The sequence below is a fragment of the Acipenser ruthenus genome, unplaced genomic scaffold (assembly GCF_902713425.1).
Source record: "Acipenser ruthenus unplaced genomic scaffold, fAciRut3.2 maternal haplotype, whole genome shotgun sequence".
NCBI lineage: Eukaryota > Metazoa > Chordata > Actinopteri > Acipenseriformes > Acipenseridae > Acipenser > Acipenser ruthenus.
In genome coordinates, this window is record NW_026708306.1 from 26,312 (window position 1) to 45,788 (window position 19,477).

Consider the following 19,477-nt stretch of genomic DNA (forward strand, 5'->3'; position numbering starts at 1 on the left):
GGAAAAGGAGTTAGGAGTATTTTTAAGTAAAGGATTAAAAGACCTCGCTTTAGTAGGTTTCTGCTTGTAGTTCAGTTTTAAAATAAGTAGGTGAGTAAGAACAGCCTAGAGTAAAAGCAGACTCTAACTTAAGAGAAATAAGCATTGTCAGAAGATACACCACGAATAGAGAGCAGAAAAATTGAATAAAATTCTATTGTAATATTGCTGATATACTGCTGCTAGCAGAAAGTAATAAGGTTAGCAGCCATATACTATAAGAAGTAACGTACTAATTTGACTTTGAGGTTAAAAGATGCAGCATAAAGAAAGTTGTGGTAGAACATATAAAATAAAAGAATTGAATAAATAATGAAGAATAAAAAGCAGGAGGTAGGTTTCAGAAGAATAAACTATGTGACCTGTCTTCTTGAACTCTCTATCAGCCTGCCCTTGGAGAGATTAATATTAGCTGCTGGAAAGCCTTTTTGGTGGGAGGAAGCCGGAATTTTCTTATCAGAAGGATTACAGTACCGAAGGCCTGACTACACATGTAGGGTGTTAGAATGGATGGTCTTAACACCTAAAATAACTAGTCGAAGGGCAAAGGAGGCATAGGTATAGATTTATAGAAATATCCATCACTACCAAACTTGGCAAGGGAGGAGATGTCTTTAACGAACTGGATTTAGCCAGTATGAATATAGCTGGAAAATACAGGGTCATCTAAGTGTCAATTGAGTTCAGACAATTGGGGCCCATAGGAGAGAAAGGCATTACAACTTCACAGCTCAGTAAAATAGTTGGGTTTTTCATAAAAGGAAAAAACTCTATACTAGAAGAGATATAGAATAAAAGTTCCCTATAATACTGGCTAAACATACACCAGTAAGGAAAGGAGGAAACTAATTTGAGTGAGATGACATGAAGGAATATATTTTTGAAAGCCAAGTTCATGTAATCCATTATAACCATTATAAACTATAAACTGCTATATTATGATATAAACTGTTGGTGTTGCATATATTCAAAAACACCACTTTTCCTATATTGGTGTTACATATATCTAAAACACCACTTCTTTTTGTAATACACACATATTAAGTAGTGAATCAAAACAGCAAGGATTTTGTGAACTCTGCTTTACCTGAATTCTTCGGATAAAGGAGGGGGCAAGGATGAGTGGGTGAGATCATGGGCCAGTGTTGATTTATTGGTATATGAGTGGGACTGGAAAGTTGGTTGAATTCCTTATAGATTACTGTTTGCTAAGAGATAAGGACTGTCCATGGGGATTGATGATTGGGACTAATTGGGGCCTCTCATTGCTCACAATGGGACAAAAATTGTATAAAAACCCTGAGCTGATTACACTAGAGCACCACAATCAAGACTCGGCTTTGCAGAGCCACGTGGTCCATCCTTTGCAGATCTCCACAGAACAGTCCTTCTCTTTTGTTCACGCTACTCTTCCTTATAATAGGAGGTAAGCATATTAATGGTATTATTGTGTCTCACATTTATTGGTTATATTGCTATGAGGTTTTGAAACTATGTTTTGGTATTAAGAGTGTTATATTGAATGTGCTGAAACATAGCAGTGGGTGCTTGTAGGATATTTGCTTAGCCAGCCTGAGGGCTGCACTGAATACATATAATTGTATTATGTTATTGAAGTATTAAATGCTGAAGCTTGTAATAAACTTAGGATTGCTAATTATTGTTACATGTTTTCGGGTTTTAGTGGTATGCGCAAACTACTAAACCAATATTAAAGGCATTTTAATAAAACGAAGGAGCGCTGATGTTGCTCTGATTCGTAAAACTTTGAATAAATGAGTCTGAGTGATTTTCTTGATTAAATAAAAAGGTTTTAAGGACACACCGCTCGTCCAGTGCTCGAACATAAACCACTAGGAGTTTTAAACATCTCTGTCCTCCTTAACGTCTCCCCTGAGTTAAGAGTGTGTGCAGAGCAAATAATATAATAAAAGAGAACGTGAAAAGTGAAAACGTGACACCTCCACACATTTCAATTGTAAAATGTAATTACAAAAATGTAATGCCTGCAGCACTTGATATTCCCAGGTGGTCTCCCATCCAAGTACTAACCAAGCCCAACATTGCTTAGCTTCTGAGATCAGACGAGATCAGGCTTATTCAAGGTGGTGTGGCCGCAGGCGATTGCATTTCTGCTTTCATGACTTTTATGTTTAGTGAGCTGGGGGTGATTCCTCCAAAATTTCCTTTTGTCCTCCACACATTTCAATTGTAAAATGTAATTACTAAAATGTAATGCCTGCAGCACTTGATATTCCCAGGTGGTCTCCCATCCAAGTACTAACCAAGCCCAACATTGCTTAGCTTCTGAGATCAGGCTTATTCAAGGTGGTGTGGCCGCAGGCGATTGCATTTCTGCTTTCATGACTTTTATGTTTAGTGAGCTGGGGGTGATTCCTCCAAAATTTCCTTTTGTCCTCCACACATTTCAATTGTAAAATGTAATTACAAAAATGTAATGCCTGCAGCATTTGATATTCCCAGGTGGTCGCCCATCCAAGTACTAACCAAGCCCAACATTGCTTAGCTTCTGAGATCAGACGAGATCAGGCTTATTCAAGGTGGTGTGGCCGCAGTCGATTGCATTTCTGCTTTCATGACTTTTATGTTTAGTGAGCTGGGGGTGATTCCTCCAAAATTTCCTTTTGTCCTCCACACATTTCTATTGTAAAATGTAATTACAAAAATGTAATGCCTGCAGCACTTGATATTCCCAGGTGGTCTCCCATCCAAGTACTAACCAAGCCCAACATTGCTTAGCTTCTGAGATCAGACGAGATCAGGCTTATTCAAGGTGGTGTGGCCGCAGGCGATTGCATTTCTGCTTTCATGACTTTTATGTTTAGTGAGCTGGGGGTGATTCCTCCAAAATTTCCTTTTGTCCTCCACACATTTCAATTGTAAAATGTAATGCCTGCAGCACTTGATATTCCCAGGTGGTCTCCCATCCAAGTACTAACCAAGCCCAACATTGCTTAGCTTCTGAGATCAGACGAGATCAGGCTTATTCAAGGTGGTGTGGCCGCAGGCGATTGCATTTCTGCTTTCATGACTTTTATGTTTAGTGAGCTGGGGGTGATTCCTCCAAAATTTCCTTTTGTCCTCCACACATTTCAATTGTAAAATGTAATTACAAAAATGTAATGCCTGCAGCACTTGATATTCCCAGGTGGTCTCCCATCCAAGTACTAACCAAGCCCAACATTGCTTAGCTTCTGAGATCAGACGAGATCAGGCTTATTCAAGGTGGTGTGGCCGCAGACGATTGCATTTCTGCTTTCATGACTTTTATGTTTAGTGAGCTGGGGGTGATTCCTCCAAAATTTCCTTTTGTCCTCCACACATTTCTATTGTAAAATGTAATTACAAAAATGTAATGCCTGCAGCACTTGATATTCCCAGGTGGTCTCCCATCCAAGTACTAACCAAGCCCAACATTGCTTAGCTTCTGAGATCAGACGAGATCAGGCTTATTCAAGGTGGTGTGGCCGCAGGCGATTGCATTTCTGCTTTCATGACTTTTATGTTTAGTGAGCTGGGGGTGATTCCTCCAAAATTTCCTTTTGTCCTCCACACATTTCAATTGTAAAATGTAATGCCTGCAGCACTTGATATTCCCAGGTGGTCTCCCATCCAAGTACTAACCAAGCCCAACATTGCTTAGCTTCTGAGATCAGACGAGATCAGGCTTATTCAAGGTGGTGTGGCCGCAGGCGATTGCTGTTCTGCTTTCATGACTTTTATGTTTAGTGAGCTGGGGGTGATTCCTCCAAAATTTCCTTTTGTCCTCCACACATTTCAATTGTAAAATGTAATGCCTGCAGCACTTGATATTCCCAGGTGGTCTCCCATCCAAGTACTAACCAAGCCCAACATTGCTTAGCTTCTGAGATCAGACGAGATCAGGCTTATTCAAGGTGGTGTGGCCGCAGGCGATTGCATTTCTGCTTTCATGACTTTTATGTTTAGTGAGCTGGGGGTGATTCCTCCAAAATTTCCTTTTGTCCTCCACACATTTCAATTGTAAAATGTAATGCCTGCAGCACTTGATATTCCCAGGTGGTCTCCCATCCAAGTACTAACCAAGCCCAACATTGCTTAGCTTCTGAGATCAGACGAGATCAGGCTTATTCAAGGTGGTGTGGCCGCAGGCGATTGCATTTCTGCTTTCATGACTTTTATGTTTAGTGAGCTGGGGGTGATTCCTCCAAAATTTCCTTTTGTCCTCCACACATTTCAATTGTAAAATGTAATGCCTGCAGCACTTGATATTCCCAGGTGGTCTCCCATCCAAGTACTAACCAAGCCCAACATTGCTTAGCTTCTGAGATCAGACGAGATCAGGCTTATTCAAGGTGGTGTGGCCGCAGGCGATTGCATTTCTGCTTTCATGACTTTTATGTTTAGTGAGCTGGGGGTGATTCCTCCAAAATTTCCTTTTGTCCTCCACACATTTCAATTGTAAAATGTAATTACAAAAATGTAATGCCTGCAGCACTTGATATTCCCAGGTGGTCTCCCATCCAAGTACTAACCAAGCCCAACATTGCTTAGCTTCTGAGATCAGACGAGATCAGGCTTATTCAAGGTGGTGTGGCCGCAGGCGATTGCATTTCTGCTTTCATGACTTTTATGTTTAGTGAGCTGGGGGTGATTCCTCCAAAATTTCCTTTTGTCCTCCACACATTTCAATTGTAAAATGTAATTACAAAAATGTAATGCCTGCAGCACTTGATATTCCCAGGTGGTCTCCCATCCAAGTACTAACCAAGCCCAACATTGCTTAGCTTCTGAGATCAGACAAGATCAGGCTTATTCAAGGTGGTGTGGCCGCAGGCGATTGCTGTTCTGCTTTCATGACTTTTATGTTTAGTGAGCTGGGGGTGATTCCTCCAAAATTTCCTTTTGTCCTCCACACATTTCAATTGTAAAATGTAATGCCTGCAGCACTTGATATTCCCAGGTGGTCTCCCATCCAAGTACTAACCAAGCCCAACATTGCTTAGCTTCTGAGATCAGACGAGATCAGGCTTATTCAAGGTGGTGTGGCCGCTGGCGATTGCATTTCTGCTTTCATGACTTTTATGTTTAGTGAGCTGGGGGTGATTCCTCCAAAATTTCCTTTTGTCCTCCACACATTTCAATTGTAAAATGTAATGCCTGCAGCACTTGATATTCCCAGGTGGTCTCCCATCCAAGTACTAACCAAGCCCAACATTGCTTAGCTTCTGAGATCAGACGAGATCAGGCTTATTCAAGGTGGTGTGGCCGCAGGCGATTGCATTTCTGCTTTCATGACTTTTATGTTTAGTGAGCTGGGGGTGATTCCTCCAAAATTTCCTTTTGTCCTCCACACATTTCAATTGTAAAATGTAATTACAAAAATGTAATGCCTGCAGCACTTGATATTCCCAGGTGGTCTCCCATCCAAGTACTAACCAAGCCCAACATTGCTTAGCTTCTGAGATCAGACGAGATCAGGCTTATTCAAGGTGGTGTGGCCGCAGGCGATTGCTGTTCTGCTTTCATGACTTTTATGTTTAGTGAGCTGGGGGTGATTCCTCCAAAATTTCCTTTTGTCCTCCACACATTTCAATTGTAAAATGTAATTACAAAAATGTAATGCCTGCAGCACTTGATATTCCCAGGTGGTCTCCCATCCAAGTACTAACCAAGCCCAACATTGCTTAGCTTCTGAGATCAGACGAGATCAGGCTTATTCAAGGTGGTGTGGCCGCAGGCGAATGCATTTCTGCTTTCATGACTTTTATGTTTAGTGAGCTGGGGGTGATTCCTCCAAAATTTCCTTTTGTCCTCCACACATTTCAATTGTAAAATGTAATGCCTGCAGCACTTGATATTCCCAGGTGGTCTCCCATCCAAGTACTAACCAAGCCCAACATTGCTTAGCTTCTGAGATCAGACGAGATCAGGCTTATTCAAGGTGGTGTGGCCGCAGGCAATTGCATTTCTGCTTTCATGACTTTTATGTTTAGTGAGCTGGGGGTGATTCCTCCAAAATTTCCTTTTGTCCTCCACACATTTCAATTGTAAAATGTAATTACAAAAATGTAATGCCTGCAGCACTTGATATTCCCAGGTGGTCTCCCATCCAAGTACTAACCAAGCCCAACATTGCTTAGCTTCTGAGATCAGACGAGATCAGGCTTATTCAAGGTGGTGTGGCCGCAGGCAATTGCATTTCTGCTTTCATGACTTTTATGTTTAGTGAGCTGGGGGTGATTCCTCCAAAATTTCCTTTTGTCCTCCACACATTTCAATTGTAAAATGTAATTACAAAAATGTAATGCCTGCAACACTTGATATTCCCAGGTGGTCTCCCATCCAAGTACTAACCAAGCCCAACATTGCTTAGCTTCTGAGATCAGACGAGATCAGGCTTATTCAAGGTGGTGTGGCCGCAGGCGATTGCATTTCTGCTTTCATGACTTTTATGTTTAGTGAGCTGGGGGTGATTCCTCCAAAATTTCCTTTTGTCCTCCACACATTTCAATTGTAAAATGTAATGCCTGCAGCACTTGATATTCCCAGGTGGTCTCCCATCCAAGTACTAACTAGGCCCAACATTGCTTAGCTTCTGAGATCAGACGAGATCAGGCTTATTCAAGGTGGTGTGGCCGCAGGCGATTGCTGTTCTGCTTTCATGACTTTTATGTTTAGTGAGCTGGGGGTGATTCCTCCAAAATTTCCTTTTGTCCTCCACACATTTCAATTGTAAAATGTAATTACAAAAATGTAATGCCTGCAGCACTTGATATTCCCAGGTGGTCTCCCATCCAAGTACTAACCAAGCCCAACATTGCTTAGCTTCTGAGATCAGACGAGATCAGGCTTATTCAAGGTGGTGTGGCCGCAGGCGATTGCATTTCTGCTTTCATGACTTTTATGTTTAGTGAGCTGGGGGTGATTCCTCCAAAATTTCCTTTTGTCCTCCACACATTTCAATTGTAAAATGTAATTACAAAAATGTAATGCCTGCAGCACTTGATATTCCCAGGTGGTCTCCCATCCAAGTACTAACCAAGCCCAACATTGCTTAGCTTCTGAGATCAGACGAGATCAGGCTTATTCAAGGTGGTGTGGCCGCAGGCGATTGCATTTCTGCTTTCATGACTTTTATGTTTAGTGAGCTGGGGGTGATTCCTCCAAAATTTCCTTTTGTCCTCCACACATTTCAATTGTAAAATGTAATGCCTGCAGCACTTGATATTCCCAGGTGGTCTCCCATCCAAGTACTAACCAAGCCCAACATTGCTTAGCTTCTGAGATCAGACGAGATCAGGCTTATTCAAGGTGGTGTGGCCGCAGGCGATTGCATTTCTGCTTTCATGACTTTTATGTTTAGTGAGCTGGGGGTGATTCCTCCAAAATTTCCTTTTGTCCTCCACACATTTCAATTGTAAAATGTAATGCCTGCAGCACTTGATATTCCCAGGTGGTCTCCCATCCAAGTACTAACCAAGCCCAACATTGCTTAGCTTCTGAGATCAGACGAGATCAGGCTTATTCAAGGTGGTGTGGCCGCAGGCGATTGCATTTCTGCTTTCATGACTTTTATGTTTAGTGAGCTGGGGGTGATTCCTCCAAAATTTCCTTTTGTCCTCCACACATTTCAATTGTAAAATGTAATGCCTGCAGCACTTGATATTCCCAGGTGGTCTCCCATCCAAGTACTAACCAAGCCCAACATTGCTTAGCTTCTGAGATCAGACGAGATCAGGCTTATTCAAGGTGGTGTGGCCGCAGGCGATTGCATTTCTGCTTTCATGACTTTTATGTTTAGTGAGCTGGGGGTGATTCCTCCAAAATTTCCTTTTGTCCTCCACACATTTCAATTGTAAAATGTAATTACAAAAATGTAATGCCTGCAGCACTTGATATTCCCAGGTGGTCTCCCATCCAAGTACTAACCAAGCCCAACATTGCTTAGCTTCTGAGATCAGACGAGATCAGGCTTATTCAAGGTGGTGTGGCCGCAGGCGACTGCATTTCTGCTTTCATGACTTTTATGTTTAGTGAGCTGGGGGTGATTCCTCCAAAATTTCCTTTTGTCCTCCACACATTTCAATTGTAAAATGTAATGCCTGCAGCACTTGATATTCCCAGGTGGTCTCCCATCCAAGTACTAACCAAGCCCAACATTGCTTAGCTTCTGAGATCAGACGAGATCAGGCTTATTCAAGGTGGTGTGGCCGCAGGCGATTGCATTTCTGCTTTCATGACTTTTATGTTTAGTGAGCTGGGGGTGATTCCTCCAAAATTTCCTTTTGTCCTCCACACATTTCAATTGTAAAATGTAATTACAAAAATGTAATGCCTGCAGCACTTGATATTCCCAGGTGGTCTCCCATCCAAGTACTAACCAAGCCCAACATTGCTTAGCTTCTGAGATCAGACGAGATCAGGCTTATTCAAGGTGGTGTGGCCGCAGGCGATTGCATTTCTGCTTTCATGACTTTTATGTTTAGTGAGCTGGGGGTGATTCCTCCAAAATTTCCTTTTGTCCTCCACACATTTCAATTGTAAAATGTAATGCCTGCAGCACTTGATATTCCCAGGTGGTCTCCCATCCAAGTACTAACCAAGCCCAACATTGCTTAGCTTCTGAGATCAGACGAGATCAGGCTTATTCAAGGTGGTGTGGCCGCAGGCGATTGCATTTCTGCTTTTATGACTTTTATGTTTAGTGAGCTGGGGGTGATTCCTCCAAAATTTCCTTTTGTCCTCCACACATTTCAATTGTAAAATGTAATTACAAAAATGTAATGCCTGCAGCACTTGATATTCCCAGGTGGTCTCCCATCCAAGTACTAACCAAGCCCAACATTGCTTAGCTTCTGAGATCAGACGAGATCAGGCTTATTCAAGGTGGTGTGGCCGCAGGCGATTGCATTTCTGCTTTCATGACTTTTATGTTTAGTGAGCTGGGGGTGATTCCTCCAAAATTTCCTTTTGTCCTCCACACATTTCAATTGTAAAATGTAATTACAAAAATGTAATGCCTGCAGCACTTGATATTCCCAGGTGGTCTCCCATCCAAGTACTAACCAAGCCCAACATTGCTTAGCTTCTGAGATCAGACGAGATCAGGCTTATTCAAGGTGGTGTGGCCGCAGGCGATTGCATTTCTGCTTTCATGACTTTTATGTTTAGTGAGCTGGGGGTGATTCCTCCAAAATTTCCTTTTGTCCTCCACACATTTCAATTGTAAAATGTAATGCCTGCAGCACTTGATATTCCCAGGTGGTCTCCCATCCAAGTACTAACCAAGCCCAACATTGCTTAGCTTCTGAGATCAGACGAGATCAGGCTTAGTCAAGGTGGTGTGGCCGCAGGCGATTGCATTTCTGCTTTCATGACTTTTATGTTTAGTGAGCTGGGGGTGATTCCTCCAAAATTTCCTTTTGTCCTCCACACATTTCAATTGTAAAATGTAATTACAAAAATGTAATGCCTGCAGCACTTGATATTCCCAGGTGGTCTCCCATCCAAGTACTAACCAAGCCCAACATTGCTTAGCTTCTGAGATCAGACGAGATCAGGCTTATTCAAGGTGGTGTGGCCGCAGGCGATTGCATTTCTGCTTTCATGACTTTTATGTTTAGTGAGCTGGGGGTGATTCCTCCAAAATTTCCTTTTGTCCTCCACACATTTCAATTGTAAAATGTAATTACAAAAATGTAATGCCTGCAGCACTTGATATTCCCAGGTGGTCTCCCATCCAAGTACTAACCAAGCCCAACATTGCTTAGCTTCTGAGATCAGACGAGATCAGGCTTATTCAAGGTGGTGTGGCCGCAGGCGATTGCATTTCTGCTTTCATGACTTTTATGTTTAGTGAGCTGGGGGTGATTCCTCCAAAATTTCCTTTTGTCCTCCACACATTTCAATTGTAAAATGTAATTACAAAAATGTAATGCCTGCAGCACTTGATATTCCCAGGTGGTCTCCCATCCAAGTACTAACCAAGCCCAACATTGCTTAGCTTCTGAGATCAGACGAGATCAGGCTTATTCAAGGTGGTGTGGCCGCAGGCGATTGCATTTCTGCTTTCATGACTTTTATGTTTAGTGAGCTGGGGGTGATTCCTCCAAAATTTCCTTTTGTCCTCCACACATTTCAATTGTAAAATGTAATTACAAAAATGTAATGCCTGCAGCACTTGATATTCCCAGGTGGTCTCCCATCCAAGTACTAACCAAGCCCAACATTGCTTAGCTTCTGAGATCAGACGAGATCAGGCTTATTCAAGGTGGTGTGGCCGCAGGCGATTGCATTTCTGCTTTCATGACTTTTATGTTTAGTGAGCTGGGGGTGATTCCTCCAAAATTTCCTTTTGTCCTCCACACATTTCAATTGTAAAATGTAATTACAAAAATGTAATGCCTGCAGCACTTGATATTCCCAGGTGGTCTCCCATCCAAGTACTAACCAAGCCCAACATTGCTTAGCTTCTGAGATCAGACGAGATCAGGCTTAGTCAAGGTGGTGTGGCCGCAGGCGATTGCATTTCTGCTTTCATGACTTTTATGTTTAGTGAGCTGGGGGTGATTCCTCCAAAATTTCCTTTTGTCCTCCACACATTTCAATTGTAAAATGTAATTACAAAAATGTAATGCCTGCAGCACTTGATATTCCCAGGTGGTCTCCCATCCAAGTACTAACCAAGCCCAACATTGCTTAGCTTCTGAGATCAGACGAGATCAGGCTTATTCAAGGTGGTGTGGCCGCAGGCGATTGCATTTCTGCTTTCATGACTTTTATGTTTAGTGAGCTGGGGGTGATTCCTCCAAAATTTCCTTTTGTCCTCCACACATTTCAATTGTAAAATGTAATGCCTGCAGCACTTGATATTCCCAGGTGGTCTCCCATCCAAGTACTAACCAAGCCCAACATTGCTTAGCTTCTGAGATCAGACGAGATCAGGCTTATTCAAGGTGGTGTGGCCGCAGGCGATTGCATTTCTGCTTTCATGACTTTTATGTTTAGTGAGCTGGGGGTGATTCCTCCAAAATTTCCTTTTGTCCTCCACACATTTCAATTGTAAAATGTAATGCCTGCAGCACTTGATATTCCCAGGTGGTCTCCCATCCAAGTACTAACCAAGCCCAACATTGCTTAGCTTCTGAGATCAGACGAGATCAGGCTTATTCAAGGTGGTGTGGCCGCAGGCGATTGCATTTCTGCTTTCATGACTTTTATGTTTAGTGAGCTGGGGGTGATTCCTCCAAAATTTCCTTTTGTCCTCCACACATTTCAATTGTAAAATGTAATGCCTGCAGCACTTGATATTCCCAGGTGGTCTCCCATCCAAGTACTAACCAAGCCCAACATTGCTTAGCTTCTGAGATCAGACGAGATCAGGCTTATTCAAGGTGGTGTGGCCGCAGGCGATTGCATTTCTGCTTTCATGACTTTTATGTTTAGTGAGCTGGGGGTGATTCCTCCAAAATTTCCTTTTGTCCTCCACACATTTCAATTGTAAAATGTAATGCCTGCAGCACTTGATATTCCCAGGTGGTCTCCCATCCAAGTACTAACCAAGCCCAACATTGCTTAGCTTCTGAGATCAGACGAGATCAGGCTTATTCAAGGTGGTGTGGCCGCAGGCGATTGCATTTCTGCTTTCATGACTTTTATGTTTAGTGAGCTGGGGGTGATTCCTCCAAAATTTCCTTTTGTCCTCCACACATTTCAATTGTAAAATGTAATTACAAAAATGTAATGCCTGCAGCACTTGATATTCCCAGGTGGTCTCCCATCCAAGTACTAACCAAGCCCAACATTGCTTAGCTTCTGAGATCAGACGAGATCAGGCTTATTCAAGGTGGTGTGGCCGCAGGCGATTGCATTTCTGCTTTCATGACTTTTATGTTTAGTGAGCTGGGGGTGATTCCTCCAAAATTTCCTTTTGTCCTCCACACATTTCAATTGTAAAATGTAATTACAAAAATGTAATGCCTGCAGCACTTGATATTCCCAGGTGGTCTCCCATCCAAGTACTAACCAAGCCCAACATTGCTTAGCTTCTGAGATCAGACGAGATCAGGCTTATTCAAGGTGGTGTGGCCGCAGGCGATTGCATTTCTGCTTTCATGACTTTTATGTTTAGTGAGCTGGGGGTGATTCCTCCAAAATTTCCTTTTGTCCTCCACACATTTCAATTGTAAAATGTAATTACAAAAATGTAATGCCTGCAGCACTTGATATTCCCAGGTGGTCTCCCATCCAAGTACTAACCAAGCCCAACATTGCTTAGCTTCTGAGATCAGACGAGATCAGGCTTATTCAAGGTGGTGTGGCCGCAGGCGATTGCATTTCTGCTTTCATGACTTTTATGTTTAGTGAGCTGGGGGTGATTCCTCCAAAATTTCCTTTTGTCCTCCACACATTTCAATTGTAAAATGTAATTACAAAAATGTAATGCCTGCAGCACTTGATATTCCCAGGTGGTCTCCCATCCAAGTACTAACCAAGCCCAACATTGCTTAGCTTCTGAGATCAGACGAGATCAGGCTTATTCAAGGTGGTGTGGCCGCAGGCGATTGCATTTCTGCTTTCATGACTTTTATGTTTAGTGAGCTGGGGGTGATTCCTCCAAAATTTCCTTTTGTCCTCCACACATTTCAATTGTAAAATGTAATTACAAAAATGTAATGCCTGCAGCACTTGATATTCCCAGGTGGTCTCCCATCCAAGTACTAACCAAGCCCAACATTGCTTAGCTTCTGAGATCAGACGAGATCAGGCTTATTCAAGGTGGTGTGGCCGCAGGCGATTGCATTTCTGCTTTCATGACTTTTATGTTTAGTGAGCTGGGGGTGATTCCTCCAAAATTTCCTTTTGTCCTCCACACATTTCAATTGTAAAATGTAATGCCTGCAGCACTTGATATTCCCAGGTGGTCTCCCATCCAAGTACTAACCAAGCCCAACATTGCTTAGCTTCTGAGATCAGACGAGATCAGGCTTATTCAAGGTGGTGTGGCCGCAGGCGATTGCATTTCTGCTTTCATGACTTTTATGTTTAGTGAGCTGGGGGTGATTCCTCCAAAATTTCCTTTTGTCCTCCACACATTTCAATTGTAAAATGTAATTACAAAAATGTAATGCCTGCAGCACTTGATATTCCCAGGTGGTCTCCCATCCAAGTACTAACCAAGCCCAACATTGCTTAGCTTCTGAGATCAGACGAGATCAGGCTTATTCAAGGTGGTGTGGCCGCAGGCGACTGCATTTCTGCTTTCATGACTTTTATGTTTAGTGAGCTGGGGGTGATTCCTCCAAAATTTCCTTTTGTCCTCCACACATTTCAATTGTAAAATGTAATGCCTGCAGCACTTGATATTCCCAGGTGGTCTCCCATCCAAGTACTAACCAAGCCCAACATTGCTTAGCTTCTGAGATCAGACGAGATCAGGCTTATTCAAGGTGGTGTGGCCGCAGGCGATTGCATTTCTGCTTTCATGACTTTTATGTTTAGTGAGCTGGGGGTGATTCCTCCAAAATTTCCTTTTGTCCTCCACACATTTCAATTGTAAAATGTAATTACAAAAATGTAATGCCTGCAGCACTTGATATTCCCAGGTGGTCTCCCATCCAAGTACTAACCAAGCCCAACATTGCTTAGCTTCTGAGATCAGACGAGATCAGGCTTATTCAAGGTGGTGTGGCCGCAGGCGACTGCATTTCTGCTTTCATGACTTTTATGTTTAGTGAGCTGGGGGTGATTCCTCCAAAATTTCCTTTTGTCCTCCACACATTTCAATTGTAAAATGTAATGCCTGCAGCACTTGATATTCCCAGGTGGTCTCCCATCCAAGTACTAACCAAGCCCAACATTGCTTAGCTTCTGAGATCAGACGAGATCAGGCTTATTCAAGGTGGTGTGGCCGCAGGCGATTGCATTTCTGCTTTCATGACTTTTATGTTTAGTGAGCTGGGGGTGATTCCTCCAAAATTTCCTTTTGTCCTCCACACATTTCAATTGTAAAATGTAATTACAAAAATGTAATGCCTGCAGCACTTGATATTCCCAGGTGGTCTCCCATCCAAGTACTAACCAAGCCCAACATTGCTTAGCTTCTGAGATCAGACGAGATCAGGCTTATTCAAGGTGGTGTGGCCGCAGGCGATTGCATTTCTGCTTTCATGACTTTTATGTTTAGTGAGCTGGGGGTGATTCCTCCAAAATTTCCTTTTGTCCTCCACACATTTCAATTGTAAAATGTAATTACAAAAATGTAATGCCTGCAGCACTTGATATTCCCAGGTGGTCTCCCATCCAAGTACTAACCAAGCCCAACATTGCTTAGCTTCTGAGATCAGACGAGATCTGGCTTATTCAAGGTGGTGTGGCCGCAGGCGATTGCATTTCTGCTTTCATGACTTTTATGTTTAGTGAGCTGGGGGTGATTCCTCCAAAATTTCCTTTTGTCCTCCACACATTTCAATTGTAAAATGTAATGCCTGCAGCACTTGATATTCCCAGGTGGTCTCCCATCCAAGTACTAACCAAGCCCAACATTGCTTAGCTTCTGAGATCAGACGAGATCAGGCTTATTCAAGGTGGTGTGGCCGCAGGCGATTGCATTTCTGCTTTCATGACTTTTATGTTTAGTGAGCTGGGGGTGATTCCTCCAAAATTTCCTTTTGTCCTCCACACATTTCAATTGTAAAATGTAATGCCTGCAGCACTTGATATTCCCAGGTGGTCTCCCATCCAAGTACTAACCAAGCCCAACATTGCTTAGCTTCTGAGATCAGACGAGATCAGGCTTATTCAAGGTGCTGTGGCCGCAGGCGATTGCATTTCTGCTTTCATGACTTTTATGTTTAGTGAGCTGGGGGTGATTCCTCCAAAATTTCCTTTTGTCCTCCACACATTTCAATTGTAAAATGTAATGCCTGCAGCACTTGATATTCCCAGGTGGTCTCCCATCCAAGTACTAACCAAGCCCAACATTGCTTAGCTTCTGAGATCAGACGAGATCAGGCTTAGTCAAGGTGGTGTGGCCGCAGGCGATTGCATTTCTGCTTTCATGACTTTTATGTTTAGTGAGCTGGGGGTGATTCCTCCAAAATTTCCTTTTGTCCTCCACACATTTCAATTGTAAAATGTAATTACAAAAATGTAATGCCTGCAGCACTTGATATTCCCAGGTGGTCTCCCATCCAAGTACTAACCAAGCCCAACATTGCTTAGCTTCTGAGATCAGACGAGATCAGGCTTATTCAAGGTGGTGTGGCCGCAGGCGATTGCATTTCTGCTTTCATGACTTTTATGTTTAGTGAGCTGGGGGTGATTCCTCCAAAATTTCCTTTTGTCCTCCACACATTTCAATTGTAAAATGTAATTACAAAAATGTAATGCCTGCAGCACTTGATATTCCCAGGTGGTCTCCCATCCAAGTACTAACCAAGCCCAACATTGCTTAGCTTCTGAGATCAGACGAGATCAGGCTTATTCAAGGTGGTGTGGCCGCAGGCGACTGCATTTCTGCTTTCATGACTTTTATGTTTAGTGAGCTGGGGGTGATTCCTCCAAAATTTCCTTTTGTCCTCCACACATTTCAATTGTAAAATGTAATGCCTGCAGCACTTGATATTCCCAGGTGGTCTCCCATCCAAGTACTAACCAAGCCCAACATTGCTTAGCTTCTGAGATCAGACGAGATCAGGCTTATTCAAGGTGGTGTGGCCGCAGGCGATTGCATTTCTGCTTTCATGACTTTTATGTTTAGTGAGCTGGGGGTGATTCCTCCAAAATTTCCTTTTGTCCTCCACACATTTCAATTGTAAAATGTAATGCCTGCAGCACTTGATATTCCCAGGTGGTCTCCCATCCAAGTACTAACCAAGCCCAACATTGCTTAGCTTCTGAGATCAGACGAGATCAGGCTTATTCAAGGTGGTGTGGCCGCAGGCGATTGCATTTCTGCTTTCATGACTTTTATGTTTAGTGAGCTGGGGGTGATTCCTCCAAAATTTCCTTTTGTCCTCCACACATTTCAATTGTAAAATGTAATTACAAAAATGTAATGCCTGCAGCACTTGATATTCCCAGGTGGTCTCCCATCCAAGTACTAACCAAGCCCAACATTGCTTAGCTTCTGAGATCAGACGAGATCAGGCTTATTCAAGGTGGTGTGGCCGCAGGCGATTGCATTTCTGCTTTCATGACTTTTATGTTTAGTGAGCTGGGGGTGATTCCTCCAAAATTTCCTTTTGTCCTCCACACATTTCAATTGTAAAATGTAATGCCTGCAGCACTTGATATTCCCAGGTGGTCTCCCATCCAAGTACTAACCAAGCCCAACATTGCTTAGCTTCTGAGATCAGACGAGATCAGGCTTATTCAAGGTGGTGTGGCCGCAGGCGATTGCATTTCTGCTTTCATGACTTTTATGTTTAGTGAGCTGGGGGTGATTCCTCCAAAATTTCCTTTTGTCCTCCACACATTTCAATTGTAAAATGTAATGCCTGCAGCACTTGATATTCCCAGGTGGTCTCCCATCCAAGTACTAACCAAGCCCAACATTGCTTAGCTTCTGAGATCAGACGAGATCAGGCTTATTCAAGGTGGTGTGGCCGCAGGCGATTGCATTTCTGCTTTCATGACTTTTATGTTTAGTGAGCTGGGGGTGATTCCTCCAAAATTTCCTTTTGTCCTCCACACATTTCAATTGTAAAATGTAATGCCTGCAGCACTTGATATTCCCAGGTGGTCTCCCATCCAAGTACTAACCAAGCCCAACATTGCTTAGCTTCTGAGATCAGACGAGATCAGGCTTATTCAAGGTGGTGTGGCCGCAGGCGATTGCATTTCTGCTTTCATGACTTTTATGTTTAGTGAGCTGGGGGTGATTCCTCCAAAATTTCCTTTTGTCCTCCACACATTTCAATTGTAAAATGTAATTACAAAAATGTAATGCCTGCAGCACTTGATATTCCCAGGTGGTCTCCCATCCAAGTACTAACCAAGCCCAACATTGCTTAGCTTCTGAGATCAGACGAGATCAGGCTTATTCAAGGTGGTGTGGCCGCAGGCGATTGCATTTCTGCTTTCATGACTTTTATGTTTAGTGAGCTGGGGGTGATTCCTCCAAAATTTCCTTTTGTCCTCCACACATTTCAATTGTAAAATGTAATGCCTGCAGCACTTGATATTCCCAGGTGGTCTCCCATCCAAGTACTAACCAAGCCCAACATTGCTTAGCTTCTGAGATCAGACGAGATCAGGCTTATTCAAGGTGGTGTGGCCGCAGGCGATTGCTGTTCTGCTTTCATGACTTTTATGTTTAGTGAGCTGGGGGTGATTCCTCCAAAATTTCCTTTTGTCCTCCACACATTTCAATTGTAAAATGTAATTACAAAAATGTAATGCCTGCAGCACTTGATATTCCCAGGTGGTCTCCCATCCAAGTACTAACCAAGCCCAACATTGCTTAGCTTCTGAGATCAGACGAGATCAGGCTTATTCAAGGTGGTGTGGCCGCAGGCGATTGCATTTCTGCTTTCATGACTTTTATGTTTAGTGAGCTGGGGGTGATTCCTCCAAAATTTCCTTTTGTCCTCCACACATTTCAATTGTAAAATGTAATTACAAAAATGTAATGCCTGCAGCACTTGATATTCCCAGGTGGTCTCCCATCCAAGTACTAACCAAGCCCAACATTGCTTAGCTTCTGAGATCAGACGAGATCAGGCTTATTCAAGGTGGTGTGGCCGCAGGCGATTGCATTTCTGCTTTCATGACTTTTATGTTTAGTGAGCTGGGGGTGATTCCTCCAAAATTTCCTTTTGTCCTCCACACATTTCAATTGTAAAATGTAATGCCTGCAGCACTTGATATTCCCAGGTGGTCTCCCATCCAAGTACTAACCAAGCCCAACATTGCTTAGCTTCTGAGATCAGACGAGATCAGGCTTAGTCAAGGTGGTGTGGCCGCAGGCGATTGCATTTCTGCTTTCATGACTTTTATGTTTAGTGAGCTGGGGGTGATTCCTCCAAAATTTCCTTTTGTCCTCCACACATTTCAATTGTAAAATGTAATTACAAAAATGTAATGCCTGCAGCACTTGATATTCCCAGGTGGTCTCCCATCCAAGTACTAACCAAGCCCAACATTGCTTAGCTTCTGAGATCAGACGAGATCAGGCTTATTCAAGGTGGTGTGGCCGCAGGCGATTGCATTTCTGCTTTCATGACTTTTATGTTTAGTGAGCTGGGGGTGATTCCTCCAAAATTTCCTTTTGTCCTCCACACATTTCAATTGTAAAATGTAATTACAAAAATGTAATGCCTGCAGCACTTGATATTCCCAGGTGGTCTCCCATCCAAGTACTAACCAAGCCCAACATTGCTTAGCTTCTGAGATCAGACGAGATCAGGCTTATTCAAGGTGGTGTGGCCGCAGGCGATTGCATTTCTGCTTTCATGACTTTTATGTTTAGTGAGCTGGGGGTGATTCCTCCAAAATTTCCTTTTGTCCTCCACACATTTCAATTGTAAAATGTAATTACAAAATGTAATGCCTGCAGCACTTGATATTCCCAGGTGGTCTCCCATCCAAGTACTAACCAAGCCCAACATTGCTTAGCTTCTGAGATCAGACGAGATCAGGCTTATTCAAGGTGGTGTGGCCGCAGGCGATTGCATTTCTGCTTTCATGACTTTTATGTTTAGTGAGCTGGGGGTGATTCCTCCAAAATTTCCTTTTGTCCTCCACACATTTCAATTGTAAAATGTAATTACAAAAATGTAATGCCTGCAGCACTTGATATTCCCAGGTGGTCTCCCATCCAAGTACTAACCAAGCCCAACATTGCTTAGCTTCTGAGATCAGACGAGATCAGGCTTATTCAAGGTGGTGTGGCCGCAGGCGATTGCATTTCTGCTTTCATGACTTTTATGTTTAGTGAGCTGGGGGTGATTCCTCCAAAATTTCCTTTTGTCCTCCACACATTTCAATTGTAAAATGTAATTACAAAAATGTAATGCCTGCAGCACTTGATATTCCCAGGTGGTCTCCCATCCAAGTACTAACCAAGCCCAACATTGCTTAGCTTCTGAGATCAGACGAGATCAGGCTTAGTCAAGGTGGTGTGGCCGCAGGCGATTGCATTTCTGCTTTCATGACTTTTATGTTTAGTGAGCTGGGGGTGATTCCTCCAAAATTTCCTTTTGTCCTCCACACATTTCAATTGTAAAATGTAATTACAAAAATGTAATGCCTGCAGCACTTGATATTCCCAGGTGGTCTCCCATCCAAGTACTAACCAAGCCCAACATTGCTTAGCTTCTGAGATCAGACGAGATCAGGCTTATTCAAGGTGGTGTGGCCGCAGGCGATTGCATTTCTGCTTTCATGACTTTTATGTTTAGTGAGCTGGGGGTGATTCCTCCAAAATTTCCTT

At 42.9% G+C, this 19,477-nt stretch overlaps 74 non-coding genes and 3 pseudogenes across 74 annotated transcripts; all 77 read right to left on the reverse strand.

Moving 5' to 3' along the window:
* Positions 1 to 2,042: 2,042 nt before the first annotated feature.
* Positions 2,043 to 2,161, reverse strand: LOC131730616 (5S ribosomal RNA). Its single transcript, XR_009324144.1, has one exon. It is a non-coding gene; the product is annotated as a 5S ribosomal RNA (ribosomal RNA).
* A 114-nt stretch (positions 2,162 to 2,275) lies between these two features.
* LOC131730885 (5S ribosomal RNA) lies at positions 2,276 to 2,384 on the reverse strand (annotated as a pseudogene).
* A 114-nt stretch (positions 2,385 to 2,498) lies between these two features.
* Positions 2,499 to 2,617, reverse strand: LOC131730878 (5S ribosomal RNA; annotated as a pseudogene).
* A 114-nt stretch (positions 2,618 to 2,731) lies between these two features.
* LOC131730617 (5S ribosomal RNA) lies at positions 2,732 to 2,850 on the reverse strand. Its single transcript, XR_009324145.1, has one exon. It is a non-coding gene; the product is annotated as a 5S ribosomal RNA (ribosomal RNA).
* Positions 2,851 to 2,950: 100 nt separating this feature from the next.
* Positions 2,951 to 3,069, reverse strand: LOC131730618 (5S ribosomal RNA). The gene has a single exon (XR_009324146.1). It is a non-coding gene; the product is annotated as a 5S ribosomal RNA (ribosomal RNA).
* A 114-nt stretch (positions 3,070 to 3,183) lies between these two features.
* LOC131730830 (5S ribosomal RNA) lies at positions 3,184 to 3,302 on the reverse strand. The gene has a single exon (XR_009324354.1). It is a non-coding gene; the product is annotated as a 5S ribosomal RNA (ribosomal RNA).
* Positions 3,303 to 3,416: 114 nt separating this feature from the next.
* On the reverse strand, positions 3,417 to 3,535 carry LOC131730619 (5S ribosomal RNA). Its single transcript, XR_009324147.1, has one exon. It is a non-coding gene; the product is annotated as a 5S ribosomal RNA (ribosomal RNA).
* A 100-nt stretch (positions 3,536 to 3,635) lies between these two features.
* On the reverse strand, positions 3,636 to 3,754 carry LOC131730620 (5S ribosomal RNA). Its single transcript, XR_009324148.1, has one exon. It is a non-coding gene; the product is annotated as a 5S ribosomal RNA (ribosomal RNA).
* A 100-nt stretch (positions 3,755 to 3,854) lies between these two features.
* LOC131730622 (5S ribosomal RNA) lies at positions 3,855 to 3,973 on the reverse strand. The gene has a single exon (XR_009324150.1). It is a non-coding gene; the product is annotated as a 5S ribosomal RNA (ribosomal RNA).
* A 100-nt stretch (positions 3,974 to 4,073) lies between these two features.
* LOC131730623 (5S ribosomal RNA) lies at positions 4,074 to 4,192 on the reverse strand. Its single transcript, XR_009324151.1, has one exon. It is a non-coding gene; the product is annotated as a 5S ribosomal RNA (ribosomal RNA).
* Positions 4,193 to 4,292: 100 nt separating this feature from the next.
* LOC131730624 (5S ribosomal RNA) lies at positions 4,293 to 4,411 on the reverse strand. Its single transcript, XR_009324152.1, has one exon. It is a non-coding gene; the product is annotated as a 5S ribosomal RNA (ribosomal RNA).
* Positions 4,412 to 4,525: 114 nt separating this feature from the next.
* LOC131730625 (5S ribosomal RNA) lies at positions 4,526 to 4,644 on the reverse strand. The gene has a single exon (XR_009324153.1). It is a non-coding gene; the product is annotated as a 5S ribosomal RNA (ribosomal RNA).
* A 114-nt stretch (positions 4,645 to 4,758) lies between these two features.
* Positions 4,759 to 4,877, reverse strand: LOC131730855 (5S ribosomal RNA). The gene has a single exon (XR_009324379.1). It is a non-coding gene; the product is annotated as a 5S ribosomal RNA (ribosomal RNA).
* A 100-nt stretch (positions 4,878 to 4,977) lies between these two features.
* Positions 4,978 to 5,096, reverse strand: LOC131730846 (5S ribosomal RNA). The gene has a single exon (XR_009324370.1). It is a non-coding gene; the product is annotated as a 5S ribosomal RNA (ribosomal RNA).
* A 100-nt stretch (positions 5,097 to 5,196) lies between these two features.
* LOC131730626 (5S ribosomal RNA) lies at positions 5,197 to 5,315 on the reverse strand. The gene has a single exon (XR_009324154.1). It is a non-coding gene; the product is annotated as a 5S ribosomal RNA (ribosomal RNA).
* A 114-nt stretch (positions 5,316 to 5,429) lies between these two features.
* LOC131730627 (5S ribosomal RNA) lies at positions 5,430 to 5,548 on the reverse strand. The gene has a single exon (XR_009324155.1). It is a non-coding gene; the product is annotated as a 5S ribosomal RNA (ribosomal RNA).
* A 114-nt stretch (positions 5,549 to 5,662) lies between these two features.
* LOC131730628 (5S ribosomal RNA) lies at positions 5,663 to 5,781 on the reverse strand. The gene has a single exon (XR_009324156.1). It is a non-coding gene; the product is annotated as a 5S ribosomal RNA (ribosomal RNA).
* Positions 5,782 to 5,881: 100 nt separating this feature from the next.
* LOC131730629 (5S ribosomal RNA) lies at positions 5,882 to 6,000 on the reverse strand. The gene has a single exon (XR_009324157.1). It is a non-coding gene; the product is annotated as a 5S ribosomal RNA (ribosomal RNA).
* A 114-nt stretch (positions 6,001 to 6,114) lies between these two features.
* On the reverse strand, positions 6,115 to 6,233 carry LOC131730630 (5S ribosomal RNA). Its single transcript, XR_009324158.1, has one exon. It is a non-coding gene; the product is annotated as a 5S ribosomal RNA (ribosomal RNA).
* A 114-nt stretch (positions 6,234 to 6,347) lies between these two features.
* LOC131730842 (5S ribosomal RNA) lies at positions 6,348 to 6,466 on the reverse strand. Its single transcript, XR_009324366.1, has one exon. It is a non-coding gene; the product is annotated as a 5S ribosomal RNA (ribosomal RNA).
* Positions 6,467 to 6,566: 100 nt separating this feature from the next.
* LOC131730872 (5S ribosomal RNA) lies at positions 6,567 to 6,685 on the reverse strand (annotated as a pseudogene).
* A 114-nt stretch (positions 6,686 to 6,799) lies between these two features.
* On the reverse strand, positions 6,800 to 6,918 carry LOC131730631 (5S ribosomal RNA). The gene has a single exon (XR_009324159.1). It is a non-coding gene; the product is annotated as a 5S ribosomal RNA (ribosomal RNA).
* Positions 6,919 to 7,032: 114 nt separating this feature from the next.
* LOC131730633 (5S ribosomal RNA) lies at positions 7,033 to 7,151 on the reverse strand. The gene has a single exon (XR_009324161.1). It is a non-coding gene; the product is annotated as a 5S ribosomal RNA (ribosomal RNA).
* A 100-nt stretch (positions 7,152 to 7,251) lies between these two features.
* On the reverse strand, positions 7,252 to 7,370 carry LOC131730634 (5S ribosomal RNA). Its single transcript, XR_009324162.1, has one exon. It is a non-coding gene; the product is annotated as a 5S ribosomal RNA (ribosomal RNA).
* A 100-nt stretch (positions 7,371 to 7,470) lies between these two features.
* Positions 7,471 to 7,589, reverse strand: LOC131730635 (5S ribosomal RNA). Its single transcript, XR_009324163.1, has one exon. It is a non-coding gene; the product is annotated as a 5S ribosomal RNA (ribosomal RNA).
* Positions 7,590 to 7,689: 100 nt separating this feature from the next.
* LOC131730636 (5S ribosomal RNA) lies at positions 7,690 to 7,808 on the reverse strand. The gene has a single exon (XR_009324164.1). It is a non-coding gene; the product is annotated as a 5S ribosomal RNA (ribosomal RNA).
* Positions 7,809 to 7,922: 114 nt separating this feature from the next.
* LOC131730637 (5S ribosomal RNA) lies at positions 7,923 to 8,041 on the reverse strand. The gene has a single exon (XR_009324165.1). It is a non-coding gene; the product is annotated as a 5S ribosomal RNA (ribosomal RNA).
* Positions 8,042 to 8,141: 100 nt separating this feature from the next.
* LOC131730638 (5S ribosomal RNA) lies at positions 8,142 to 8,260 on the reverse strand. The gene has a single exon (XR_009324166.1). It is a non-coding gene; the product is annotated as a 5S ribosomal RNA (ribosomal RNA).
* A 114-nt stretch (positions 8,261 to 8,374) lies between these two features.
* LOC131730639 (5S ribosomal RNA) lies at positions 8,375 to 8,493 on the reverse strand. The gene has a single exon (XR_009324167.1). It is a non-coding gene; the product is annotated as a 5S ribosomal RNA (ribosomal RNA).
* A 100-nt stretch (positions 8,494 to 8,593) lies between these two features.
* LOC131730640 (5S ribosomal RNA) lies at positions 8,594 to 8,712 on the reverse strand. Its single transcript, XR_009324168.1, has one exon. It is a non-coding gene; the product is annotated as a 5S ribosomal RNA (ribosomal RNA).
* A 114-nt stretch (positions 8,713 to 8,826) lies between these two features.
* LOC131730641 (5S ribosomal RNA) lies at positions 8,827 to 8,945 on the reverse strand. Its single transcript, XR_009324169.1, has one exon. It is a non-coding gene; the product is annotated as a 5S ribosomal RNA (ribosomal RNA).
* Positions 8,946 to 9,059: 114 nt separating this feature from the next.
* LOC131730642 (5S ribosomal RNA) lies at positions 9,060 to 9,178 on the reverse strand. Its single transcript, XR_009324170.1, has one exon. It is a non-coding gene; the product is annotated as a 5S ribosomal RNA (ribosomal RNA).
* A 100-nt stretch (positions 9,179 to 9,278) lies between these two features.
* Positions 9,279 to 9,397, reverse strand: LOC131730835 (5S ribosomal RNA). The gene has a single exon (XR_009324358.1). It is a non-coding gene; the product is annotated as a 5S ribosomal RNA (ribosomal RNA).
* Positions 9,398 to 9,511: 114 nt separating this feature from the next.
* On the reverse strand, positions 9,512 to 9,630 carry LOC131730644 (5S ribosomal RNA). The gene has a single exon (XR_009324172.1). It is a non-coding gene; the product is annotated as a 5S ribosomal RNA (ribosomal RNA).
* Positions 9,631 to 9,744: 114 nt separating this feature from the next.
* Positions 9,745 to 9,863, reverse strand: LOC131730646 (5S ribosomal RNA). The gene has a single exon (XR_009324173.1). It is a non-coding gene; the product is annotated as a 5S ribosomal RNA (ribosomal RNA).
* A 114-nt stretch (positions 9,864 to 9,977) lies between these two features.
* LOC131730647 (5S ribosomal RNA) lies at positions 9,978 to 10,096 on the reverse strand. The gene has a single exon (XR_009324174.1). It is a non-coding gene; the product is annotated as a 5S ribosomal RNA (ribosomal RNA).
* A 114-nt stretch (positions 10,097 to 10,210) lies between these two features.
* On the reverse strand, positions 10,211 to 10,329 carry LOC131730648 (5S ribosomal RNA). Its single transcript, XR_009324175.1, has one exon. It is a non-coding gene; the product is annotated as a 5S ribosomal RNA (ribosomal RNA).
* A 114-nt stretch (positions 10,330 to 10,443) lies between these two features.
* On the reverse strand, positions 10,444 to 10,562 carry LOC131730836 (5S ribosomal RNA). The gene has a single exon (XR_009324359.1). It is a non-coding gene; the product is annotated as a 5S ribosomal RNA (ribosomal RNA).
* A 114-nt stretch (positions 10,563 to 10,676) lies between these two features.
* Positions 10,677 to 10,795, reverse strand: LOC131730649 (5S ribosomal RNA). The gene has a single exon (XR_009324176.1). It is a non-coding gene; the product is annotated as a 5S ribosomal RNA (ribosomal RNA).
* Positions 10,796 to 10,895: 100 nt separating this feature from the next.
* On the reverse strand, positions 10,896 to 11,014 carry LOC131730650 (5S ribosomal RNA). Its single transcript, XR_009324177.1, has one exon. It is a non-coding gene; the product is annotated as a 5S ribosomal RNA (ribosomal RNA).
* A 100-nt stretch (positions 11,015 to 11,114) lies between these two features.
* Positions 11,115 to 11,233, reverse strand: LOC131730651 (5S ribosomal RNA). Its single transcript, XR_009324179.1, has one exon. It is a non-coding gene; the product is annotated as a 5S ribosomal RNA (ribosomal RNA).
* Positions 11,234 to 11,333: 100 nt separating this feature from the next.
* On the reverse strand, positions 11,334 to 11,452 carry LOC131730652 (5S ribosomal RNA). Its single transcript, XR_009324180.1, has one exon. It is a non-coding gene; the product is annotated as a 5S ribosomal RNA (ribosomal RNA).
* Positions 11,453 to 11,552: 100 nt separating this feature from the next.
* LOC131730653 (5S ribosomal RNA) lies at positions 11,553 to 11,671 on the reverse strand. Its single transcript, XR_009324181.1, has one exon. It is a non-coding gene; the product is annotated as a 5S ribosomal RNA (ribosomal RNA).
* Positions 11,672 to 11,785: 114 nt separating this feature from the next.
* On the reverse strand, positions 11,786 to 11,904 carry LOC131730654 (5S ribosomal RNA). The gene has a single exon (XR_009324182.1). It is a non-coding gene; the product is annotated as a 5S ribosomal RNA (ribosomal RNA).
* Positions 11,905 to 12,018: 114 nt separating this feature from the next.
* LOC131730656 (5S ribosomal RNA) lies at positions 12,019 to 12,137 on the reverse strand. Its single transcript, XR_009324184.1, has one exon. It is a non-coding gene; the product is annotated as a 5S ribosomal RNA (ribosomal RNA).
* A 114-nt stretch (positions 12,138 to 12,251) lies between these two features.
* Positions 12,252 to 12,370, reverse strand: LOC131730657 (5S ribosomal RNA). The gene has a single exon (XR_009324185.1). It is a non-coding gene; the product is annotated as a 5S ribosomal RNA (ribosomal RNA).
* A 114-nt stretch (positions 12,371 to 12,484) lies between these two features.
* LOC131730658 (5S ribosomal RNA) lies at positions 12,485 to 12,603 on the reverse strand. Its single transcript, XR_009324186.1, has one exon. It is a non-coding gene; the product is annotated as a 5S ribosomal RNA (ribosomal RNA).
* A 114-nt stretch (positions 12,604 to 12,717) lies between these two features.
* Positions 12,718 to 12,836, reverse strand: LOC131730659 (5S ribosomal RNA). The gene has a single exon (XR_009324187.1). It is a non-coding gene; the product is annotated as a 5S ribosomal RNA (ribosomal RNA).
* Positions 12,837 to 12,936: 100 nt separating this feature from the next.
* On the reverse strand, positions 12,937 to 13,055 carry LOC131730660 (5S ribosomal RNA). Its single transcript, XR_009324188.1, has one exon. It is a non-coding gene; the product is annotated as a 5S ribosomal RNA (ribosomal RNA).
* Positions 13,056 to 13,169: 114 nt separating this feature from the next.
* On the reverse strand, positions 13,170 to 13,288 carry LOC131730661 (5S ribosomal RNA). The gene has a single exon (XR_009324189.1). It is a non-coding gene; the product is annotated as a 5S ribosomal RNA (ribosomal RNA).
* Positions 13,289 to 13,388: 100 nt separating this feature from the next.
* On the reverse strand, positions 13,389 to 13,507 carry LOC131730662 (5S ribosomal RNA). The gene has a single exon (XR_009324190.1). It is a non-coding gene; the product is annotated as a 5S ribosomal RNA (ribosomal RNA).
* A 114-nt stretch (positions 13,508 to 13,621) lies between these two features.
* On the reverse strand, positions 13,622 to 13,740 carry LOC131730663 (5S ribosomal RNA). The gene has a single exon (XR_009324191.1). It is a non-coding gene; the product is annotated as a 5S ribosomal RNA (ribosomal RNA).
* Positions 13,741 to 13,840: 100 nt separating this feature from the next.
* On the reverse strand, positions 13,841 to 13,959 carry LOC131730664 (5S ribosomal RNA). The gene has a single exon (XR_009324192.1). It is a non-coding gene; the product is annotated as a 5S ribosomal RNA (ribosomal RNA).
* Positions 13,960 to 14,073: 114 nt separating this feature from the next.
* On the reverse strand, positions 14,074 to 14,192 carry LOC131730665 (5S ribosomal RNA). The gene has a single exon (XR_009324193.1). It is a non-coding gene; the product is annotated as a 5S ribosomal RNA (ribosomal RNA).
* A 114-nt stretch (positions 14,193 to 14,306) lies between these two features.
* Positions 14,307 to 14,425, reverse strand: LOC131730852 (5S ribosomal RNA). Its single transcript, XR_009324376.1, has one exon. It is a non-coding gene; the product is annotated as a 5S ribosomal RNA (ribosomal RNA).
* Positions 14,426 to 14,525: 100 nt separating this feature from the next.
* On the reverse strand, positions 14,526 to 14,644 carry LOC131730667 (5S ribosomal RNA). The gene has a single exon (XR_009324195.1). It is a non-coding gene; the product is annotated as a 5S ribosomal RNA (ribosomal RNA).
* A 100-nt stretch (positions 14,645 to 14,744) lies between these two features.
* LOC131730861 (5S ribosomal RNA) lies at positions 14,745 to 14,863 on the reverse strand. Its single transcript, XR_009324385.1, has one exon. It is a non-coding gene; the product is annotated as a 5S ribosomal RNA (ribosomal RNA).
* A 100-nt stretch (positions 14,864 to 14,963) lies between these two features.
* On the reverse strand, positions 14,964 to 15,082 carry LOC131730837 (5S ribosomal RNA). The gene has a single exon (XR_009324360.1). It is a non-coding gene; the product is annotated as a 5S ribosomal RNA (ribosomal RNA).
* A 114-nt stretch (positions 15,083 to 15,196) lies between these two features.
* Positions 15,197 to 15,315, reverse strand: LOC131730668 (5S ribosomal RNA). Its single transcript, XR_009324196.1, has one exon. It is a non-coding gene; the product is annotated as a 5S ribosomal RNA (ribosomal RNA).
* Positions 15,316 to 15,429: 114 nt separating this feature from the next.
* Positions 15,430 to 15,548, reverse strand: LOC131730669 (5S ribosomal RNA). The gene has a single exon (XR_009324197.1). It is a non-coding gene; the product is annotated as a 5S ribosomal RNA (ribosomal RNA).
* Positions 15,549 to 15,648: 100 nt separating this feature from the next.
* Positions 15,649 to 15,767, reverse strand: LOC131730670 (5S ribosomal RNA). The gene has a single exon (XR_009324198.1). It is a non-coding gene; the product is annotated as a 5S ribosomal RNA (ribosomal RNA).
* A 100-nt stretch (positions 15,768 to 15,867) lies between these two features.
* On the reverse strand, positions 15,868 to 15,986 carry LOC131730671 (5S ribosomal RNA). The gene has a single exon (XR_009324199.1). It is a non-coding gene; the product is annotated as a 5S ribosomal RNA (ribosomal RNA).
* A 114-nt stretch (positions 15,987 to 16,100) lies between these two features.
* Positions 16,101 to 16,219, reverse strand: LOC131730672 (5S ribosomal RNA). Its single transcript, XR_009324200.1, has one exon. It is a non-coding gene; the product is annotated as a 5S ribosomal RNA (ribosomal RNA).
* A 100-nt stretch (positions 16,220 to 16,319) lies between these two features.
* On the reverse strand, positions 16,320 to 16,438 carry LOC131730673 (5S ribosomal RNA). Its single transcript, XR_009324201.1, has one exon. It is a non-coding gene; the product is annotated as a 5S ribosomal RNA (ribosomal RNA).
* Positions 16,439 to 16,538: 100 nt separating this feature from the next.
* On the reverse strand, positions 16,539 to 16,657 carry LOC131730674 (5S ribosomal RNA). Its single transcript, XR_009324202.1, has one exon. It is a non-coding gene; the product is annotated as a 5S ribosomal RNA (ribosomal RNA).
* Positions 16,658 to 16,757: 100 nt separating this feature from the next.
* On the reverse strand, positions 16,758 to 16,876 carry LOC131730675 (5S ribosomal RNA). Its single transcript, XR_009324203.1, has one exon. It is a non-coding gene; the product is annotated as a 5S ribosomal RNA (ribosomal RNA).
* A 114-nt stretch (positions 16,877 to 16,990) lies between these two features.
* On the reverse strand, positions 16,991 to 17,109 carry LOC131730676 (5S ribosomal RNA). Its single transcript, XR_009324204.1, has one exon. It is a non-coding gene; the product is annotated as a 5S ribosomal RNA (ribosomal RNA).
* A 100-nt stretch (positions 17,110 to 17,209) lies between these two features.
* On the reverse strand, positions 17,210 to 17,328 carry LOC131730678 (5S ribosomal RNA). Its single transcript, XR_009324206.1, has one exon. It is a non-coding gene; the product is annotated as a 5S ribosomal RNA (ribosomal RNA).
* A 114-nt stretch (positions 17,329 to 17,442) lies between these two features.
* LOC131730679 (5S ribosomal RNA) lies at positions 17,443 to 17,561 on the reverse strand. Its single transcript, XR_009324207.1, has one exon. It is a non-coding gene; the product is annotated as a 5S ribosomal RNA (ribosomal RNA).
* A 114-nt stretch (positions 17,562 to 17,675) lies between these two features.
* On the reverse strand, positions 17,676 to 17,794 carry LOC131730680 (5S ribosomal RNA). Its single transcript, XR_009324208.1, has one exon. It is a non-coding gene; the product is annotated as a 5S ribosomal RNA (ribosomal RNA).
* Positions 17,795 to 17,894: 100 nt separating this feature from the next.
* LOC131730838 (5S ribosomal RNA) lies at positions 17,895 to 18,013 on the reverse strand. The gene has a single exon (XR_009324362.1). It is a non-coding gene; the product is annotated as a 5S ribosomal RNA (ribosomal RNA).
* A 114-nt stretch (positions 18,014 to 18,127) lies between these two features.
* Positions 18,128 to 18,246, reverse strand: LOC131730681 (5S ribosomal RNA). The gene has a single exon (XR_009324209.1). It is a non-coding gene; the product is annotated as a 5S ribosomal RNA (ribosomal RNA).
* A 114-nt stretch (positions 18,247 to 18,360) lies between these two features.
* Positions 18,361 to 18,479, reverse strand: LOC131730682 (5S ribosomal RNA). The gene has a single exon (XR_009324210.1). It is a non-coding gene; the product is annotated as a 5S ribosomal RNA (ribosomal RNA).
* A 113-nt stretch (positions 18,480 to 18,592) lies between these two features.
* On the reverse strand, positions 18,593 to 18,711 carry LOC131730683 (5S ribosomal RNA). Its single transcript, XR_009324211.1, has one exon. It is a non-coding gene; the product is annotated as a 5S ribosomal RNA (ribosomal RNA).
* Positions 18,712 to 18,825: 114 nt separating this feature from the next.
* On the reverse strand, positions 18,826 to 18,944 carry LOC131730684 (5S ribosomal RNA). The gene has a single exon (XR_009324212.1). It is a non-coding gene; the product is annotated as a 5S ribosomal RNA (ribosomal RNA).
* Positions 18,945 to 19,058: 114 nt separating this feature from the next.
* Positions 19,059 to 19,177, reverse strand: LOC131730839 (5S ribosomal RNA). The gene has a single exon (XR_009324363.1). It is a non-coding gene; the product is annotated as a 5S ribosomal RNA (ribosomal RNA).
* Positions 19,178 to 19,291: 114 nt separating this feature from the next.
* LOC131730685 (5S ribosomal RNA) lies at positions 19,292 to 19,410 on the reverse strand. The gene has a single exon (XR_009324213.1). It is a non-coding gene; the product is annotated as a 5S ribosomal RNA (ribosomal RNA).
* Between the last annotated feature and the right edge of the window lie 67 nt (positions 19,411 to 19,477).